At 44.0% G+C, this 19090-nt stretch overlaps 1 pseudogene; it reads left to right on the top strand.

The window, feature by feature from the left end:
- The first annotated feature begins 1733 nt into the window (after positions 1-1733).
- LOC139248909 (histone H4 type VIII-like) lies at positions 1734-2044 on the top strand (annotated as a pseudogene).
- Positions 2045-19090: the final 17046 nt, after the last annotated feature.

The raw sequence follows: 19090 nt of genomic DNA, 5'->3' as shown, positions 1-19090 counted from the left end.
CGCAAGAACGAACGGTCTATTCAAGCAGATTGCATATAATGGGGCAATCGCGTTGTAATGCCCAAGAAAGGGAGAGAGAAGTTCGTGCATGAGTTACACAGCATACATCCTGGTATAGTGATGATGAACGCCCTCGCCAGGTACGACATTTGGTGGCCAGGAATTGAATCTGAGCTGGAAGCATGCGAGCATCAGTGCAACACTTGTATGCAGCTCAGCAAACCACCACCGGAATAGCCACTCAGTCTGTTAGCATGGCCATCCAAACCTTGGTCCAGGATCCATGTAGATTTTGCAGGTCTCTTTCTGGGCAAGATGCTTTTAGTGGTGGTAGACGCTAATTCAAGTAGAATGCATAATCATGACCGCTTATTCGAAGTGGATAGAATGCATAATCATGTCATCCAGTACTTCCACGGCAACTATAGAGAATCTCAATGGCATATTCGCCACACATGGTTTTACTAACATAGTGGTGATCGACAATGTGTTGTGATTCTCCAGTCAGGAGTTTCAGGAGTTTGTGAAATGGCATAAACCATGTAAGGTCAGCACCGTTCAAGCTTGCATACAAAGGGCAAGCTGAACGTGCAGTACAAATTATCAAGAAAGCATGAGGAGAGTAACCCAAGGATCATTAAAGACCCGCTTGTCCTGCATACTGCAGTGTTGCAGGACAAGACAACACACACTCATCGGAGTCTCGCCTGCTGAACTCATGATGAAAAGAGGTCTTAAGACCAAGCTATCTCTGGTACACCATATTTAAATAATCGTGCTGAATTGCAGAAGAAAAAGTCAACAACGGTACCACGATCGCGCAACTGTGTCACGTGAGACTTCTGTTAATGATCTACATATGTGTTGAACTATGTTCAGGATCTCAAATGTACTGCTGGTACGGTCATGGCTAAGAAGGGCAACAGAGTATTCATTATTAAGCTCAAGAATAGGCAAACATGCAGGAAACGCATGGATCAGACAAAGCTGAGGCACAGAGATGAGCCAGAACAGTCGGACGAAGAAACCGTCGATGAACAACCACCCTAACAGCAGCCTTCCGAGAACACGGAATTTCCATCATGGACCTGCAATAAAAATGGAATTGCAATTCCTGACATGGCCACGGACACCCCCAACAAGTCAGGCATCCAGAAACCAGCAAGAACAGACTCCGCGCGTTCACCCAAGGCTGGAATCGAAATAAGAGGGTCAACCCGGAAGAGCCTGTGAAACACTGTTATACGATTGCACGGGGTTGTATTTTCATGCCTGTACATTCTGTTTGTAGCCATCAGATGGTGTGATTGTTGGAGGCCACTGAGCAGCACGCACGCAAAGGCCAGCCATTTTGAGTGTCAGGCACTTTGGGACTAAATAAAGCAGAGCCAAGTGTGAACCTTGCTTAGTTAAACATTCCTCAGTTTGAATCTTTATTGCATACATAAAAATATGAATTCTGAGTCTGTAAGGATTTGTGGGGAGCGCTGAGCATCGCTTCTATTGTTGATAAAAAAATTTGAAATTGGCGGTTGCAGAAAGCTGGAGCTGGAGCTGGAGGATCAGCGCTCTGCTCTCTCTCTCAATTTTGATTCTGTTGCATCCCCTGCCGCACTCTCTGTTGAATCTCTCATGCTGTCTCCTCCCCTTCCCGCCTCTTTCAATCTGCAATTTCTCAGTCAGGTCGGGGCTCGCTCAATAAAAAGGAGCCAGGAGCAGTTCGTTTCTCATTCATGTCTGGCCGAGGTAAATGAGGCAATGGAATGGGCAAAAGCAGAGTCAAGTGGCACCGTAAAGTGCTCCGTGATGACATCCAGGACATCACCAAACCTGCAAACCGCCACCTGGCTCGCCGTGGCAGTGTCAAGCGGATCTCGGGCCTGGTCTACCAGGAGATGTGCGGGGTGCTGAATGTTTTCCTGGAGAATGTGATCAGGAACGCAGTCACCTGCATTGAACATGTGAAGCACAGACGGTCACTGCCATGGATGTGGAGTATGCTCTGAAACGGCAGAGCCGCACTCTCTATGGATTCGACGGCTGAATAACTCGACCCTTTCCCCCGGGCATAACACAAAGGCTCTTCTGAGAGCCACCCATCGCCTCACACAGAGAGAGCAGCGACCTGGGGATGTGAGTGTGGACAGCAAGATTGGGATATTAATTCAGCTATTTCATTAATGGAAAGAGAAAAAAGTCTCGGATTTATATAGCGCCTTACACGACCACTGGACGTCTCAAAGAAAATGAATGTTGTCGCTGTAGGAATATGGGAATTATTAAATATTTGAGAACAATATTTTAATATGAGAGATCAGAAATTCGATCACGGTCAAAATGAGAGGGCGGGGATACAGAGTCACCTTTACCCAGACATTACAGTTTCCCCTGACAGGTAATCCTGTCACATTGTGAGGTTTCTGTGTGAGAACCGGTTAAACGAGACGGCACTGGCGGGATTGATGCGGGAATTTGTGTTTACAGGTTGCAGTGATCGGGGAAGTATTCTCGCCCGGTACAGACCTATCAGGGAATGGGACAGAATTCAAACCGGAATGTTAAAGAGAATGGGATTGGTGACTGATAATGGAGCAGCAGCGAGGTTATAAAGAAGGGGATTCTTAAACTGCTGGCGGGAAATTAGAGATCTGTTTGTTGATACTCTGAAATTCGCCGGCTGTTTGAAATTGACAAACTGTCAGTTTCATTTCAGTCAATCATGGCCCAGTAATCCCCGCCCTTGCTTTTCAATCTCGGTGATTGGTTCAAACTTGATTGGCAGTCGAGCTGCAACCAATCACAGCCCCGGGGCGTACACTCCCAGACACTTTCAAAGGAGGCTCCCCGCGTTCATCATCATTGGCAGTCCCTTGGGATTGATGAAGACTTGCTTCCACTCTAAAAATGAGTCCTCAGGTGGCTGTACAATCCAATATGAGAACCACAGTCCATGTCACATGTGGGCAGATAGTTATTGAGGGTAAGGGATGAAGGGACAGGTTTGCCGCACGCCCTGTCCTCTGCTTGCGCTTGGTTTCTGCATTTCTCGGCGATGAGACTGGAGGTGATCAGCGCCCTCCCGGATGCACTTCCTCCACTTAGGTTGGTCTTTGGCCAGGTAATGCCAGGGATGAGTGGGGATGTTATCAGGGAGGCTTTGCGGGTGTCCTGGTAAAGTTTCCTCTGCTCAAATACATCCAGGAGGCCCGACACATCAGTCGGGAGCGCGCCTAGATTCCTCCTGACCGGGCTCGAAGCTTGATCACCAAATGCAACAACGGCTCTTTTCAGAGCCACCAAATCAGCAGAGGAAAGAGCTGTGACCGGCGCCAGCCAAACTAGCATGTGCACACATCGTGCAGGTCTTGTAGTGTTACTGTCATTGGGTTTACACAGGGCAGGCGGTGAATAACTGCTGGTGCGGGATTGATCCAGGTTTAAAAGTGAATGAGATGCCCAGTATATCGACAGCGCCCGCCCAATGTGGGTCAGTAAGTGAGAGCTCTGATAGTGAATTGGTACCTGTGCACATACCGGGATAGATTCCAGGGAGAGGACGAGGTGTCTACAACCTGTATCTCACCTTTAACCCAGCTTTTAATGCGGGGATATTATTTGGAATATTTTGAATTAACCAGAGATGCAATTCTGATCCAGAACTTAAAGAAGGGTGATTTTGAAGGTATGAGGCGTGAATTCGCTAGGATTGATTGGCGAATCATACTTAAGGGGTTGACAGTGGATGGGCAATGACAGACATTTAGAGAACGCATGTATGAACGACAACAATTGTACATCCCTGTATGGCATAAAAATAAATAAAGGAAGGTGGCTCAACCGTGGCTATCAAGGGAAATCAGGGATACTATAAACGCCAAGGAAGTGGCATACAAATTGGCCAGAAATAGCAGCGAACCCGGGGTCTGGGAGAAATTTAGGACTCAGCAGAAGAGGACAAATGGTTTGATTAGGGCAGGGAACATAGAGTACGAGAGGAAGCTTGGAGGGAACATTAAAATGGACTGCAAAAACTTCTATAGATATGTAAAGAGAAAAAGGTAGGTCCCTTGCAGTCAGATTCAGGGGAGGTCATAACTGGGAACAAAGAAATGGCAGACCAATTGAACAAGTACTTTGTTTCGGTATTCACTACGGAAGAAACAAACAACCCTCGAATATAAAAGGGGTCAGAGGGTCTAGGAAGAAGGAGGAACTGAGGGAAGTCCTTATTAGCCGGGAAATTTTGTTGGGAAAATTGATGGTATTGAAGACCGTTAAATCCCCAGGGCCTGATGGTCTGCATCCCAGAGAACTTAAGGAAGTGGCCTTGGAAATAGCGGATACATTGAGTCATTTTCCAACATTCCATAGATTCTGGATCAGTTCCTATGGAGTGGAGGGTAGCCAATGTAGCCCCGCTTTTTAAAAAAAGAGGGAGAGAGAAAGCAGGGAATTATAGACCGGTCAGCCTGACATCGGTAGTGGGTAAAATGATGTAATCAATAATTACGGATGTCATAGCAGCGCATTTGGAAAAAGGTGACATGATAAAGACTTTCGACAAGGTCCCACAAAAGAGATTAATGTGCAAAGTTAAAGCACATGGGATTGTGGGTAGTGTGCTGACATTGAGAACTGGTTGGCAGACAAGAAGCAAAGAGGAGGAGAAAATTCGTACTTTTCAGAATGGCAGGCAGTGACAAGTGGGGTACCGCAAGGATCTGTGCTGCGGCCCCAGCTGTTTACATTGCACATTAATGATTTAGACGAGGGTATTAAATGTAGTATCTCCAAATTTGCGGATGACACTAAGTTGGGTCGCAGTGTGAGCTGCGAGGAGGATGATATGATGCTACAGAGTGAATTGGATAGGTTAGGTGTGTGAGCAAATGCATGGCAGATGCACTATAATGTGAATAAATGTGAGGTTATCCACTTTGGTTGTAAAAACAAAGAGACAGATTATTATCTGAATGTTGACAGATTAGGATAAGTGGAGGTGCAACGCGCCCTGGGTGCCATGGTACATCAGTCATTGAAGGTTGGCACGCAGATACAGCAGGCAGTTAAGAAGGCAAAAGGCATGTTGGCCTTCATAGCGAGGGGATTTGAGTACAGGGGCAGGGATGTGTTACTACAGTTGTACAGGGCTTTGGTGAGGCCACACCTGGAATATTGTGTACAGTTTTAGTCTCCTAACTTGAGGAAGGACATTCTTGCTATTGAGGGAGTGCAGCGAAGGTTCACCAGACTGATTCCCGGGATGGCGGGACTGACATATCAAGAAAGATTGAATCAACTGGGTTTGTATTCACTGGAGTTCAGAGAAATGAGAGGGGATCTCATAGAAAAGTTTAAAATTCTGACGGGTTTAGACAGGTTAGATGCAGGAAGAATGTTCCCAATGTTGGGGAAGTCCAGAACCAGGGGTCACAGTCTAAGGATAAGGGGTCAGCCATTAAGGATGGAGATGAGGAGAATCTTCTTCACCCAGACAGTGGTGGACCTGTGGAATTCTCTACCACAGAAAGATGTTGAGACCAATTCACTAAATATATTCATAAAGGAGTTAGATGAATTCCTTACTACAAAGTGAAGCAAGGGGTATGGCGAGAAAGCAGGAATGGGGTACTGAAGTTACATGTTTAGCCATGAACTCTTTGAATGGCGGTGCAGGCTCGAAGGGCCGAATGTCCTACTCCTGCACCTATTTTCTATGTTTCAATGTTTCTATCCTGTATAAAAATGAAAAGGGTAAAAATCTACATGGATCAATGTGTTCAGGATGTATAAACCTCTCCCTATGGAATTATTGTCCCAATAATATACGGTGAGCCCATCCACCGCTCATTTCCTTTATACTCGGCTCTTAACATCCCTTCATATTCAACTCTCCCAACAATGTTTTGAATGATTGGTGGTCTCACGTTCAGGTTCTGCCTGATTTGTATTTTTCTGAAGCCAGTCCCTCTCTACATTGATTCACTGATCTTAATATTGGCTAACAGCATACATGCGGCACTGCTTGGTGATCTGGACTTCGAGATGTTCATGCTCTTAACTGAGAATGTCTGAGGCTCGTTTTGGATCAGCAAACTCCCAACTTAATTACAGAGATTTAATATTAAATTAGAACTGGGAAACTGCGACCCATAGAACTGTAACCAGCCCTTTCAAGATACTGTGTGTGGCTCTGAAAAAAGCCTTTGGGTTAATAGATTCAACCCTGTCCGCTTTACATGCTCTTGGTTTTCTTGGGCAGCAGCACAGCCTGGATGTGAGGCAGCACCCTGCCCTGAGCGATGGCCACCTTTCCCAGCTGCTTGTTGAGCTCCTAGTCGTTGCGGATTGCCAGCTGCAGCTAACTGGGTATGATACGCGTCTTCGTGTTGTTGCGGGCCGCGTTGCTGGCCAGCTCCAGGATTTCAGCGGTCAGATACTCGAGCACAGCAACCATGTAGACCGTGGCTCCGGCACGCACATGCTCAGCGTAGTTCTCCTTCCGCATGAGCATTTGAACACGGCTCACACGGAACTGCAGTCCGGCCCGGGAGGAGCGAGACTTGGCCTTGGCCCGAGCTTTACCGCCGCTTTATTCCTCTTCCAAACATTTACTTAATCCACACGTTTAGAGAAAGAATGCGAAACTGTTCCCACATCTGCCCTTCTTATAGCATCTCGAGGAATGCAGAGAGCGAACTTGTGATTGGTTGCTCTGTGAGGAATTTCTTTGGTCTTTTCTCATGACCAATCGCAGTCTTTTTAGCCCGCCAATGAAACCTGGGCGGAAATGAATGTTCTCAACAGTCAGTCTTCTAACGATTTAGAAATCGCTGAAATACCGCAAACAATTGTTAAAATTGCGGATTTTGAAAGTAACTTCACCATTAGCCAAATATATCCAAACATTATTTGTTTCCTTTTGTCTTAATCCATATTTCCTTTGCAAGTTCCAAGCTTTTACAATCAGGATTAAATTCCGGTTCAGTTTAAACTATCTGTAATGTGCGAGAATCATTCCCCACTGATTCTGTAAAGGGATACATTCAGCTCAATCTTTCTAAAACTCGGGATTCATAGATTATCAATCGAGCCAGCGCAAAGGCGGCAGTGAGACCAGAACTGCGAGTCCCTTTGTGAAAAGTAAAGAGGGACAGAGTGTTCAAACTGTCCCTTTTGTTACGCTCGGACTCCAGGTTGTAACTGGGTTGTTACCCTCGGACTCCAGGGTTAATAAACTGTTTGACTCCTAACTAGAATTTTCTTTTAATTTGAAAAGGACTTGAGAGAGAATGAGGTGGCCAAAGACTGAGTCTCAGCCTAAAACAAGCTTCAAATTCGTCAGCTAGCGGTGCAAAGGAACGGGCCTGAGAGTAATGAGAACGTGTTGTTAATTTACGTCAAAGCGGACAGTACAATCGGTTATCTGAGAATTTAAAACTAAATCTGTAGCTGAGACTGCAAAGGTTCACACACACTTATTCAGAAAATAATTACAGTAAATTGAGTCCAAATGCAGATGCGTTTGTGCAGCTTTTTCAGAGACGTTGTGGGTGGCTCTTAAAAGAGCCGTAGTGTTTGGGTTTGATCTCTCAGGACAGCGCGCAGCTGTACTTGGAGCGGGTAGACATGGTCACCGCCTTTGCCCCTTCCGACACGGCGTGCTTGGCCAGCTCCCCGGGTAGTAGCAGGCGCATGGTGGTCTGGATCACCCGGGAGCTGATGGTGCGGCGCTTGTTGTAATGGGTCTGGCGGGAAGCCTCACCCGCAATGCGCTCCAAAATATCGTTCACAACCGAGTTCATGATATCCATGTCCTTGGAGCCCACTCTCTGAGAAAACTCACTTAACACACTCGTTGATCCCACTCACTGAGCCATCTCACTGACCCCCCTCACAGAGCCCTCTCACTGACCACGCACACTGAGCCCACTCACTGAGCCCACTCACTGAGCTCGCTCACTGACACCTGATCCCACTCACTGAGCCCATTCAATGATCCCACTAACTGTGCCCTGACCCCAGTCACTGAACCCACTCAGTGAGCGAACCACAAGTAGGAAAATTCGGAGCCATATATATCGTCAAACTACTAGACTCGTCAAAAAGACAATTATGTGCTTCATAAACCGCACAATGTGGAGCTCTAGAAAAATTTAATTTTGGAACTTCACAGGAATTTTTCCTAGAAAAAAAGGTATTAGCTCGAGAAACCGTTTAATTAGTAACAGAAAGAGGGGAGATACCTCCAAAAACAGATGCATTGGGAGATCCACAATCTGGGATATTAGGATATCAAGAAAAAACATGAGTTCCAGAAACAGGGGAATTAGCTCCAGGAACAGGGGAATTGGGAGCTGCAGAGAGGGGAATTAGGCTCAAGAAACAGGTAAACTAGCTATTTCGATAGCAGCAGAATTAGTAGAGCGCACCATAAGTAGAATAATTCAAAGCTAAATATATCCTGGAAATGGTAGCCACATAAAAAGCACAATTAGGTACTTCATAAACAGCGCACTGTGGAGCTCCAGAAAAAAGGACAATTATGAGCTCACAAACAACTCAAAATCTCCAGAAAGAGGTGAACTAGGACTTCTAAAAACTGTGGAATTTTCTCCACAAATAAAGGTATTAGCTCCAAGAAACAGGGGAAGTTAGCCAAAAACTAGAATTGGGTCATGAAAGATGAAAAGTAGGTGTTACAGAAACTGGTAAATTTGCAGCTCCAGAAACAGTGGAAATCGCTACAGAATTAGGGCAATGTGGAGCTGCAAAAACAGGGGAAGCGTGCTCCAGAAACACAGGAATGATCATAGTACCGCACTTATCTCCAGAAATAGGGAAAGTGCGTTTAGAAAGAGGATAGTTAACTTCAGGAAACGTGAATTTTCCGTTCATATGGCAGGGTAATTATGAGAGCGCACCATAATCAAAACAATGCGGAACCATATATATCAGCAAACTACTCGATACGTAAGAAGTACAATTATGTGCTTTATAAACCGCACAATTTGGAGCTCCCAAAAAAGGGAAATTAGGAGCTCCAGAGGAATTTTCCCAAGAAAAAAAGGTTAGCTGCAGAAAGAGTTGAATTAACAACAGAAATAGGGGAGTTACCTCCAGAAACAGATATATTAGGGGATCCACAATCTGGGATATGACGAACTCCAGGAAAAACATGAGCTCCAGAAACAGTGGAATTAGCTCCAGGAACAGAGGAACTGAGAGCTGCAGAGAAGGGGATTAAGAGTACGAGGAATACCGGAAATAGTTCAGAAACAAGGGTATTAGCTTCAGAAATAGGGGGATTAGGTCTAGAAAGATGAGAATTATAGTTGCAGAAACTGCCAAATTGGGCGCTGGAGAAACTGGGGAATTAGGAGCTCCAGAAACACGGGACTTTGTTTCGAATAAAGGAAGTAGCTCTAGAAAAAAAGGAATTACATTTTGAAAGAGAAGTGTTGGCTCACGAAACAGGAAAACTAACTATTCATGGAGCAGGGGAATTAGGAGAGCGCACCATATGAAGAATAATTCAGAGCTAAATATATCGGGGAAATGGGAGCCACATAAAAAGCACAATTAAGTCTTTCATAAACAGCGCAATTTCAAGTTCCAGAAACAGGAGAACTGAATAGGCTCCAGAAACAGGGAAACACGGACCTGCATAACCTGGGGTAGTCGGAGCTCCAACAACAGCGGCATTGGGAGCTCCCATAAGATGGGATTTAGCAGCTCCAAGAACACTGAATCTAACCCCGGAACAAGAGAAATAGCTGCAGAAACAGGGGTAATGGGATATCCTTAATTATACTAAAAAATTCCAGAAACGAGGGAATTAGTTCCAGAAATACTGGAGTTAACTCTAAAAATTGGGGAATGAAGTGCTCCAGAATCAACGGAATTAAGAGCTCTAGAAAGAGAGGGATTATGTCCAGAAATATGGTGATTATCCCCAGAAAGATCGAAAATTCGGCGCTCCAGAAACAGAGGACTGTTCAGCTATAGATACAAGGTGATTAGCTCCCGGAACAGGGGAAGTTGCTCCAGAAACAGAGGAATTAGGAGCTCCACAGACTGGGGAATTAGCAGCTCCAGGAACAACGCAATTAGCTCCAGAAACAGCGCAATTCTCTCCAAAAACAGGGGATTGCGTGGAGAAAGTGCAGAGTTAACTCTAGAAAGAGCTGACTAAGCTGTCCTTGCAGCAAAGGATTGAGGATAGCGCAACATAAAGAGGACATTTCAGAAATATATATATATAAGTAGTAGATACTTAGATAGACAATTAGGTGCTTCAACAACAGCGCAATTTGGAGCCCCACAACCAACTCAGAATCTCCAGAAAATGGAGAACTAGGACTTCCAAAAACTCTCGAATTTTCTCCGGAAACATAGATATTAACTCCAGAAATGCTGAATTAGCTACAGAAACAGGATAATTCCCTCCAGGAACAGAGAAATTAGGAGTCGCAGAAAGTGTGAAAGTCGGAGCTCCAGGACACGGGAATTAACGCAAAAACAAGGGAAATAGCGACAGAAAGTGTGGAATTAAGTTGAAACACTGTGGAATTAGGTCTTGAAAGAAGAAAAGTAGGAGTTACAGAAACTGGCAAATTAGACGCTCCAGAATCTGTGGAATTCTCTCCAGAAGCAGGGATATTAGGAATCGCAGAAAGAGGGAAGTAGTAGCTCCAGGAACACGGGAATTAGTGTAGAAACAGAGGAATTATCTCCAGGAACAGGGGAATTAGGAGCTGCAGAGAGGGGAATTAGGAGCTCGAGGAATACTGGAATTAGTTCAGAAACAAGGGTATCAGCTCCAGATACGGGGGAATTAGATCTAGAAAGATGAGAATTAGGAGTTACAGAAACTGCCGAATTGGACATTGGAGAAACTTGGGAATTAGGAACTCCAGAAATACGGAAATTTGATCAGTACAACGGAAGTAGCTCCAGAAAAAAGAGATTTACATTTAGAAAGAGAAGCTTTGGCTCAAGAAATATGCACCTAGCTATTCCAGTCGCAAGGGAATTAGGAGAACGCACAGTAAGCAGAATAATGCGGAGCTAAATATATCGGGAGATGGTAACCACATAAAAAGCACAATTAGGTTTTTCATTAACAGCGCAATTTGAAACCTCGGAATCAGAGGAATTAGGATCTCGTCAAATAAGTGAATTAGCTCCAGAAACAGGGGAACCATGACCTGCATAACCTGGGGTAGTAGGAGCTCCACAAGATGGGATCTAGCAGCTCCAAGAACATTGAAACTAACCCCTGAACAAGGGAAATAGCTGCAGAAACAGGGGTAATGGGTTATCCTTAAATTACAGGAATTAATTCCATAAATCGGGGAATTGGCTCCAGAAATATTGGAGTTAACTCCACAAACTGGGGAATTATGTGCTTTAGAAACAGCAGAATTAGGAGCTCTGAAGAGAGGGGAGTTATGTCCAGAAGTATCGCGATTATATACAGAAAGAGACAGAATTATGTTCTCCAGAAAGAGAGGACATTTCAGCTACAGTTGCAAGGTCATTTGCTACAGGAACATGGAAAATTGCTCCAGTAACACAGGAATTAGGAGCTTCACAGATTGGGAAATTAGCAGCCTCAGGAATATTAGAATTAGCTCCAGAAACAGTGAAATTAGATCCAGAAACAGGGGATGTGGGGTTAGAAAGAGCAGAGTAAGCTCTAGAAAGAATAACCTTAGCTGTCCCTGCAGCAGAGGATTTGGACAAATTGGAGCTATGTATATCGGCAAACGAAGTGACAGGTAACAAGGACAATTAGTTGCTTCATAAACAGTGCAAACTGGAGCTCCAGTAACCGGGGAATTAGGAGCTCCACAAACAGCTGAAATATCTCAAGAAAGATGACCTCCGGAAACTATGGAAACTTCTCCAGAAACAAAGCTATTTACTCCCGAAACAGCTGCATTCGCTCCAGACAGAGGGAAATTCCATCCAGGAAGAGGGAATTTGGAGTCGAATAAAAAGGGAAAGTACGAGTGCTAGGAACACGGGAATTAGCGCACAAACAAAGGAATTAGCACCAGAAACAGGAAATTAGGTCTAGAAACTGAGGAAATAGGTCTGGAAAGATGAATAGTAGGAGTTACAGAAACGGTTAAATTCGAAACTCCAGAAACAGTGGAATTCGCTCCAGAAACAGGGCAATGTGGAGGTGCAGAAACAGGGGAAGCGTGCTCCAGGAAAACATCAATAATCACAGTACAGTCCAATTAGCTCCAGAAACAGTGGAATTACTTTTAGAAAGAGGACAGTTACCTCCATAAAAGATTAATTTACATTTCATGTTGCAGGGTAATTCGGAGAGCGCACCATAAACAGGACAATTCCTAGCCATATATATCGGCAAACTACTTACACTAAAAGGAAAGGACAATAATGTGCTTCAATGACTGCACAATTTGGAGCTTCAGAAAAAGAGAAAGTAAGATCTCCAGAGTAATTTCCCCCAGAAATAAAAGGTTAGCTCCAGAAACAGTTGAGTTAGCAACAGAAACAGGGGAATTATCTCCAGAAACAGATGCATTAGTAGATCCACAATCTGGATATCAGGAACTCCAGAAAACCATGATCTCCAGAAACAGGTGATTTATCTCCAGGAACAGGGGAATTAGGAGCTGCAGAGAGGGGAATTAGGAGCTACTGGATGACTGGATTTTAGTTCAGGAACATGGGTATTAGCTCCAGAAACAGGGGAATAAAGCTCACAAAGAGGAGAATTAGGAGTTACAGAAACTGCCGAATTAGGCACTGGAGAAACTGGTGAATTATGAGCTCCAGAAAAATTGAATTTTATTGAGTACAGCGAAAGTTGCTCCAGTAAAAAGCAATTACATTTAGAAAGAGAAGCGTTGGCTTACGAAACAGGTAAACTATCTATTCCTGTAGCGGGGGAATTAGGAGAGCGCAGCATAAGCAGAATAATTCGAAGCTAAATATATCAGGAAAATGGTAGCCACATAAAAAGCCCAATTCGGTGTTTCCTATACAGCGCAATTTGAAGCTCCAGAAACAGGGGAATTAGGGTCTCCACAATTAAGTGAATTAGCTCCAGAAACAATGAAACTAGGACCTGCATAACCTGGGGTAGTAGGTGCTCCAGCCACAGCGGCATTGGAAGCTCCCATAAGATAGGATTTAGCAATTCCAAGATCATTGAATCTAAACCCGGAACAAGGGAAAAAGCTCCCGAAATGGCAAATGGAATATTCTTAGTTACCAGAATTAATTCCAGAAACCGGGGAATTCGCTCCAGAAATATTGGAGTTAACTCCACAAACTTGGGAATTAAGGGTTCCAGAAACCGTGGAATTAGGAGCTCCAAAGAGAGGGGAGTTATGTCCAGGAATATCGCGATGATCTACAGATACAGAGAGAATTAGGTGCTCCAGAAGCAGAGGACATTTCAGCTTCAGATAAAAGGTGATTTGCTGCAGGAATAGGGTAATTTGCTCCAGTAACAGAGGAATTATGAGCTCCACGGACTGGGAAATTAGCAGCAACACAAACCTTGGAATTAGCTCCAGAAACAGTGCAATTAGCTCCAGAAACAGAGGAATTGTGGCTAGAAAGAGCAGATTAAGCTCTAGAAAGAGGTGACAGCAGAGGATTTAGGGGAGCGCACTTAAACAGGACATTTCAGAGATATATAACTAGCAGACAGTTAAATAGTAACAATTAGCTGCTTCATAAACAGCGCAACTTGGAGCTGCAGAAAAAGGACAATTAGGAGATCCACAAACAACTCAGAATCTCCAGAAAGAGGGGAACTATGACTTCCAGAAACGATATTTTTCTCCAGAAACTAAAGGTATTAGGTCCAGAAACAGGTTATTTGCTGCAGAAAAATGGGAATTCCCTCCGGAAACGGAAATTAGGACTCGCAGAAAGAAGGGAAGTAGAAGGTCCAGAAAAACGGGAATAACGCTGAAACAAGGGCATTAGCGACAGAAACAGGAGACATACCGACGGAAACAGCGGACATAAATCTAGAAACTGTTGAACTAGAAAGATGAAAAGTAGGAATTACAGAAACTGGTAAATTAGCAGCTCCAGCAACAGAGGAATTTGCTCCAGAAACAGGGGAAGCCAGCACCAGGAACACAGGAATATTCACAGTACAGTGCAATTAGCTCCAGAAACAGGGGAATTACATTTAAAAACAGGAGAGTTAGCTCCAGAAAAGTTGCATTTTCGTGTTCATGTTGCGGAGTAATTAGGAGAGCGCACCATAAACAGGACAATTCGGAGCCATATATATCGTCGTCGACTTGACAGGTAAAAAGCACAATTATATGTTTCACAAACTGCGCAATTTGGAGCTCCAGATAAAGGGAAATTAGGAGTTCCATAGGAATTTTCCGGAGGAAAAAAGGCATTAGCTCCAGAAAGAGTTGAATTAACAACAGAAACCGGGCTAGTTACCTCCAGAAACAGATGCATTAGGAGATCCACAATCTGGGATATTAGGAACTCCAGAAAAACATGAGCTCCAGAAACAGGGGAATTAGCTCTAGGAGCAGAGGAATTAGCAGCTGCAGAAACAGGGGAATTAGCTCCAGAAAGTCGGGAATTGGGAGTTACAGGAACTGCCGAATTGGGCGGTGCAGAAACTGGGGAATTAGGAGCTCCAGCGAGACGGAAATCAGTACAGGGAAAGTAGCTCCAGAAACAAGAGATTTACATTTATTAAAGATTATAGTTGGCTCAAGAAACAGCTAAACTAGTTATGCCTGTAGCGGGGGCGTTAGGAGAGCTCACCATAAGCGAAATAATTCGGAGCTAAATGTACTGGTTGAAATATTCGCCACATAAAAATCACAATTAGGTGCTTCATTATCAGCGCAAAGTTTAGCCCCAGAGACAGGGGAAATAGGATCTCCACAAACAACTGAAATAGCTCCAGAAACAGGGGAACTAGGATCTGCATAACCTGGGGAAGTCGGTGCTCCAGCAACAGCGGCATTGGGAGCTCCCATGCGATGGGTTTTTGCAGCTCCAAGAACATTGAAACTAACCCCAGAACAAGGAAAATAGCTCCAAGAACAGTGGAAATTGGATAACCTTAATTACAGGAATTAATTTCATAAACCGGGGAATTAGCTCCAGAAATATTGCGATACACTCCACAGACTGGGAAATTAAGTGCTTCAGAAATAGTGGAATTAGGAGCTCCAGAAAGAGGGGAATTATGTCCAGATAAATCGCGATTAGCTCCATAAAGAGGGAGAATCTTGTGCTCCAGTAGCAGAGGACTTTTCAGCGACAGATAAAAGGAGATTAGCTCCAGGAACAGGGGAGATTGTTCCCGAAACAGAGGAATTGGAGCTCCACAGACTGGGAAATTAGCCGCTCCAGGAACATTGCAATTAGCTCCAGAGCAGGGGAGTTGCGGTTAGAAAGAGCAGAGTTAGCTGTAGAAAGAGGTGAATTATCTGTCGCTACAGTAGGGGATTTAGGAGAGCGCACCATTAACAGGACATTTCGCAGATATATATATAAACCTACTAGACACTTAAATAGGACAATTAGGTGCTTCATCAACATGGCAATTTGGAGCTCCAGAAAAAGGACAATTAGGAGCGCCACAAACATCTCAGAATATCCAGAAAGAGGGGAAATAGGACTTCCAGAAGCTATGGATTTTTCTGCTGAAACAAAGGTATTAAAATCAAAGAAACACAGAAAATAGGTGCAGGAGTTGGTCATTCGGCTCGGCGAGCATACACCACCATTCAATAAGATCATAGCTCATCTTTTACCTAAGTTGCCCTTTCCTGCTTTCTCTCCATACGCCTTGGTACCTTTCGCCGTAAGGGCCGTATCAAACTCCCTCTTGAATAAATACAATGAACTGGCTTCAACAACTCTCTGTGCTAGAAAATTACACAGTTTAACAACGCTCTGAGTGAAGACGTTTCTCCTCATTTCAGTCCTAAATGGCGTACCCCTTATCCTTCGACTCTGTCCCCTGCTTCTAGACTTTGCCAACATCGGGAACATTCTTCCTGCATCTAACCAGTCCAGTCCAGTCAGAATTTTTTATGTTTGTTTGAGATCCCATCTCATGCTTCTAAATTCTAGTGAATATAAGCCTCGTCGATCCAGTCTCTCCTCATATGTCAGTCCTGCCTTCGCGGCAATCAGCCTGGTGAACGTTCACTGCACTCCTTCAATAGCAAGAATGTCCTTCCTCTGATTAGGAGAAAACAATAACACAATATTCCAGGTGAGGCCTCAACAAGGCCCTGTACAACTGCAGAAAGACCTCCCTGCTCCTATACACACATCGCCTAACTATGAAGGTCAACATACCATTTGCCTTCTGCACAGCCAGCTGTATCTGCATGTCAATTTTCAATGATTGATGTACCATCACACCCACGTCTCGTTGCACCTTCTCTTTTCCTAATCTGCCGCCATTCAGATAATATCCTCCCTTTGTGCTTTTGCCAGCAAAGTGGATAACCTCACATTTATCCACTTTATACTGCATCTGCCATGCATTTGCCCACGCATCTAACCTGTTCAAATCATCCTGCAGCCGCTTAGCGTCCTCCTCACAGTTCACACCGTCACCCAGTTTAGTGTCATCTGCAAACTTGGAAATATTTCACTCAATTCCTTCATCTAAATCATGAATGTATAATGTAAAGAGCTGTGGTACCAGCAGAGCCCTGCGGCAACCCACTAGTCACTGCCTGCCATTTGATAAAGACCTGTTTATCCCGATTCTCGGCTTTTTGTCTGCCAACCAGTTCTCTATCCACGTCAGTACATTACCCCCAATATCATGTGCCTTAATTTTGCACACCAACCTCTTGTGTGAGACCTTGTCAAAAGCCTTTTTAACTTCCAAATACAGCACATCCACTGGTTCTCCCTTGTCCACTCTACTAGTTACAACCTCAAATAATTTGTAGAAGATTTGTCAAGAGTGATTTCCCCTTCATAAATACATGCTTCCTTGGACCGATCCTGTCACTGCTTTCCAAATGTGCTGCTATTTCATTTTTAAGAATTGATTCCAACATATTCCCCACCACTGATGTCGGGCTAACCGGTCTATAATTACCGGTATTCTCTCTCTCCTTTTTTAATTCCATAAACAGATGAATTACTTGCAGAAACAGGGGAATTCCCTCCAGGAACTGGGAAATTAGGAGTCGCAGAAAGAGGGAAAGTCCGAGCTCCAGGAACACGGGAGTTAGCGCCGAAACAAGGGAATGACCGCCAGAAACACAGGAATTAGATGTAGAAACTGTGGAATTAGGTCTTGAAAGATCAGCAGTAGTATTTACAGAAACTGGTAAATTAGAAGCTCCAGAAACAGTGGAATTCACACCAGACACAGGGCAATGCGGAGCTGCAGAAACAGGGGAATTGAGCTCCAGGAACACATGAATAATCACAGTCCTTCGTAATTAGATCCAGAAACATGGCAATTACGTTTAAAAACAGGAGAGTTACCTCCAGAAAAGTGGCATTTTCGTGTTCATGTTGCGGGGTAATTAGGAGAACGCACCATAATCAGGTCGTTTCGGAGCCATATATATCGGCAAACTACTAGATTCGTAAAAAGAACAATTATGTGCTTCATAAACAGCACAATTTGGAGCTTCGGAAAAAGGGAAATTAGGAGCTCCACAGGAATTTTCCCCAGAAAAAATGTATTAGCTCAGAAACTGTTCAAGTAGCAACAGAATCAGGGGTGATACCTCCAGAAACAGATGCATTACGAGATCCACAAGCTGGGTCATTAGGTACTCCAGCAAAAAGATGAGCTCCAGAAACAAGGGAATTATCTCCAGGAACAGGGGAATTAAGAGCTGCTGAGTGGGAAATTAGAAGTTACATGAAAGCTAGAATTATTTCAGGAACAAAGAGATTAGCTCCAGAAATAGGGTGAATGGCATATTCTTAATTGCAGGAATGAATTCCAGAAACTGGGGAATTAGCTCCAGAAATGTTGGAGTTAACTCCATAAACTAGGGACTTAAGTGCTCCAGAAACATCGGAATTTGGAGCTCCAGAAAGTATTGAATTATGTCCAGAAATATGTTGATTAGCTCCAGAAAGAGGGAGAATCAGATGCTCCAGAAACAGAGGACTTTCCACCTAGAGAAACAAGGTGATTAGCTTCAGGGGAAGTTGCTCGAAACAGAGCAATTAAGAGGACCACAGACTGGGCAATTAGCAGCGCAATGAACAGTGGAATTAGCTCCGGAAACTAAAGTATTCGCTCCAGAAACAGCGGATGTAGCACCAGAAATAGAAGGATTAGGATTAACAAAAGACGATTTGCCAAATACACAGGCAAATTAGCTGTTCCTGTGGCAGGGAAATTAGAAGAGCGCACCATAAGTGAAATAGCCCCAGAACAATGGGATTAGCTCCAGAAACAGGGGGAATGGGATCTCCATAATACAGGAATGAATTCCAGAAACAGGGTAATTAGCTCCAAAAACATTGGAATTAGCTCCACAAACATGGGTGTTAGGTGCTCCAGCAACACCTCCTCTGCAGCCTACTTTGATAATTTATTGCCCGATTAGCACCCACCTCCATATTCCCATTTAATATTCAATCAATCCTGCATTCCACTGCAACACAGACCTAAAACTTTGTCCTTTTTCGCTGTCTATTCTTTTCAGGTCTTGTCCTTGTTGATGAAGTCTGTAATCTTAAACATTTTCCTAAAAGATCGGATTGATCATCCGACTGTACGTAAAATCGAGTTGTTCATCCAAGGAATCTGCACGACCTGCTGAGTTTGACAGAATGTTGTGTTTTTATTCATTTTGCCTCCGTATCCCTTTTAACGGGCTGTTCTGTTTGTCTGGGAGCAATCTCTGTCTGTTTAAAATGGTATGTTATCAGAACCGGGGCATTCTGTGTCTGTTTAAAATGGATGCGCTGTCTGTTGCGGATCTCAAATTTCAAATTTAACAAACTGCCATTGGAGGAATCAAGAATTTTAATTAGTTTGAGACAAAGAAAATCTCTTTTGCCTGTGTCTTGCTCCTGATCAGTGATGCTGGTATATATTGGG

This window comes from Pristiophorus japonicus, unplaced genomic scaffold, assembly GCF_044704955.1.
Source record: "Pristiophorus japonicus isolate sPriJap1 unplaced genomic scaffold, sPriJap1.hap1 HAP1_SCAFFOLD_30, whole genome shotgun sequence".
Taxonomy (NCBI): Eukaryota; Metazoa; Chordata; class Chondrichthyes; family Pristiophoridae; genus Pristiophorus; species Pristiophorus japonicus.
The sequence above is the reverse complement of the archived record's forward strand: the minus strand, read 5'-3'. Positions and strand labels throughout refer to the sequence as shown.